The following is a 3971-nucleotide window of genomic DNA, read 5'->3' as shown; positions in this document are numbered from 1 at the left end:
CCCATCACCCTGGGTACCATGATATTTATGTCAACTACAAAAACAACAACAACAAACGTGACATAATGGTCTGTCTCAAGATACCTACCATGATTTCATATTGGAGAAAAACTGATAAATGACTACCCAACTCTCTCATGTTCAATGGATTAGTCAGACTGAACCAAATATTTCTGTGGCTGCCTGGAAGATACAGTTCTCATCCTTGTGGTGAGTGTTGATGGACAGGGAGAGGGCAAGCAGAACAGGCAAGGATGACATTTTATGACTATCAGATTAGTCCAGATCGTGTATATGCAATGATTTCTGTCCCCACCACAGAACAATTAACTGAATGAACGGGAGTTCTGAAAATAGTCCTGTTAGTTTAGCTTAGGTAAAAACCCTATGCCTTTTTTCTAGGTGTCAGTAAATGAGCGTATTGACTATAGGCTTCAGCTGTGATACTCAGGTTGTACAATTAAAACATGTGAAATGCATTTAAATTTACTTGTGGCTTTAATAAAAGAACCTTTCCATAAAACAAGAAAATGAAAATGATTAACTTTGACACAGAAATATAAACAGCAATTTGATTAATTATATTGCTAATTATTCTTTGCTATGTAGCCAAACATTATCCAATTCTTAAAATGACAGATGCTGAATAAATCATATAAAATAATTACTTGGAATTTCACTGCAGTGAGAAATGGTGGAGTTTATGGAGAGATTTATATTGATCCCTAAATATATAATTGGTTTTGTTCTGTTCTATTCCATTTAGAAACCTAGTCTTCACTGTAAAAATAGTACAACTATATTAATTTTTTCTATATTTTCCCTATGCTATTTTAAAATAATCCATTTCTCCTTTCAATATTTTCCATAATTATAATCAGTATACTAATTTGTATATCTTGCTTTTCCCTAACATTATATCATAAGTATTTACCATGTTTTCATAACATAGTTTTCATAAACGTCTATTTTAGTATTTATATAGCATACCAATTGAGTGGAATACTAAATGCCTAATTGGGGCACTTTGAATGTTTTTAGGTTTTGTTTGTTTTTGCTAATACAAAGATTGTTGTGGTGAACATCATTCATACCTAACTAAACACTGTTTCCAACGATGTAAAATATATTTGTGCTGTTATATGGAATTCCCTAACAGCTCCCTACAAATTCAATAATATAATTTAACTTAGGATTTCAGCTTTGTTATTTGTCCATTGCTATTTGTCCTCTTTCTGGGACCCAGAGCAATATTGCCTCAACTTAGAATCAAAAGACACTGAATGTTAAGAGTTGGAAGGTCCTGAGAAATTCCAGGTAAACCAATTCCTTTATTTCACTCATTCGGTGAATCCCCCTAATACATTCCTTTATCTACATCCAAATAATTTAACAGCACCAAAGTCAGGTTCTGAAAATAAAACAAAAGTTCAGTCTTAAATGCAGACATATGCCACTAAAAATCAGAAATCAAAAAAGTACTGAAATTGTCAAAATGAAGACTTTTATCTGATAATGTAGGCTCACATCATTTTAAGGCAGTTTATACAGCATAGCAAGCTGCAAACTTTTTAAGTGGGGGCCTTGGGTAGGTTGTGTAACAAGAGGGAATGGTCACTGCTAAGTCCCAGGTCTAAAGATCAAGAGATCTACCCTCAATATGAACCATTTCTTAATTTCTTGATACCCTCCCTGAAACTGAAAGCAAACAGTCTTCCAGGCAGACTGCCACAAGTCTAGACAGTCCAGGCCCACAGCAGGTATGACTATGTCATTTCTTCAATTGCTATGACATGGCTAATTCTCAAGATGGGAGATGGTAGGAGTGGGCTGGGAGGGGGGAATGGCAAAGAAGGGCAAGGAATCGGAGCTTCAGATTTTGTCTCCTTATCGTGGCATTTCATTTTGCCCTTTCTTATATGACACTTTCATGTCTGATTTCCCCACTCCAGGTTCTTGAGATCTTAATTATTTTTAATAAATTTGTTTTTAACCATGTAAGACATGACACAGGTGTTGGTCAAGTACTTGTCGATGGGAGAACAACCAGGTAGCCTGGAGCAGACCCAGGAAGAAGAATAAACGTGAAAAGTGCCAAAAGTAGTGGCTACACCTGAAACCACTCTCCTGAACTGGAATAAATGTTTTTTGGTCTTGGAACCAAAGGAATTTGTTCATAATTACCTTTCCATAGTCTCCCAACCACCATTCCCAGAGCTGATCACTCCTACCCTCAGCTTGGTTCACTTGACACAAAAAGGAGAGATATAAGAGGAGGGAAAGAGGAAGGCTGAGAGAAAGCAGACAAAATGGATGAAAATCTGATGTCTCTGTTAGCATGGTTCTTTAAAAGTGTCCCCTAGGACATCTCAACACATGTCCTTTTAATTCAGCTCAAGCCAATTCAAACTCAGTCTGATTAAATCCAATTGCTAAGCAATACCTGCACAAACAAGATCTTGCAAGAAAATATTTTGATCAGAAGATCTGAGTTTGAGTCCTAGTTTTATCACCTTTTACCTAAATGGGTCTGAGCAATTCTGAGCTCTCAGTTAACCATCTCTCATGGAGAATAAGGGTTCGCTTGAAGGCTTTTTGATCTCAATGATCAAGTGGAGCAAAGGAGATGAAAGTGTTTTGAAGGGTCCTGTAAACTTAAGTTACTATTACTGTCTGTGATAGAGAAATAGTAAAATAAAAATAGCTATCAGAAATTGTCTTGCCTGAGAGGAATTTAGCCTTAAGCTCTTCAGGACAGATTACAGAGGGGAAGGTCTATTTTTCATACCATTTTTTAAGCCCCACATTTTTACTGTTTGCCCTTCTCTTCCCATACCCACGAAGTAACCTGGAAGTGACAACGGGGTGTTATGGCAAGGGAAATTGGAGCTGCTTTTTTGTATATTCTCCCAAAAGGGGCCTTTTCACAGATTTAAAGATATGATGTTGACAAACTGTTAAGATTGTTAAAAGACAGGGCAGGAAACAGTGTGACAGCCAGGCACATAAAGATGGCAAACATAAAAATTAGGGCACTTTTAGTCTTCTTTTCCCCAGCAACCAATGGCTCACACTATTTCCCTGACACTTTAAGAATTCAATCAATGCTTATATAGCATTTACCATGTGCCAGGTACTGTTCTAAGTTCTTTACAAACAGTAATTCATTTAACCCTAACAACAACCTTATGAGATAGGTGCTTTTTATGATGTCCATTTTATAGATGGAAATATTGAGGCAGTGGGCATTTAAACTAATTTGCCTGAGGTTACCCAGCTAGTAAATGGTGTCAACGTCCAACTGACTCTCAGTAAAATCTGGTTTAATATCAAGCTCCTTTTGTTATTGATGATACAGTTCACAAGACTTCTTAGACTCAAGGGCTCTACTAAACTCATTAAGGTGTGCAGAGGGAGAAGGAGGGTCACCCTCTGCCAGCTTTAAACTAACTGTCTCAGACACAAAATGATTTTTGCAGCTGCTAATCTAATTATTCGTTTGTTACTTCTCTTACTGTCCCAGATTTGCTGTGAGTTATGAGTCACTAAATTGCATTTTTTCCTAAACTACCTTCTATTTAACTTATGTGGCTGGGGTGGGGGGGAGAAACAATACCTCAACAAAACCAGAAATACCCCTCTATGCTAGTTCACAGAAATATTTGATCTTTGATCTCAGTCAGATCATAGACCAAAAAAGTCACCATGGAATACCACCATTTTAAGATTTTATTTATTTGAGACAGTGAGCAAGCGAGCGAGAGTGAGAGAGAGCACAAGCCGGGGCGAGGCGGGGCGGGGGAGAGGCAGAGGCAGAGGGAGAAGCAGACTCCTTGCTGAGCAGGGAGCCCCACACAGGGCTTGATCCCAGGACCCCAGGATCATGACCTGAGCCGAAGGCCGACACTCAACTGACAGCCACCCAGGCACCCTGAAAAAAATGGATCTTAAGGTATATTCAACCAACCTGG

Source organism: Halichoerus grypus, chromosome 8 (genome assembly GCF_964656455.1).
Source record: "Halichoerus grypus chromosome 8, mHalGry1.hap1.1, whole genome shotgun sequence".
In the NCBI taxonomy this organism is placed as follows: Eukaryota; Metazoa; Chordata; class Mammalia; order Carnivora; family Phocidae; genus Halichoerus; species Halichoerus grypus.
The sequence above is the reverse complement of the archived record's forward strand: the minus strand, read 5'-3'. Positions refer to the sequence as shown.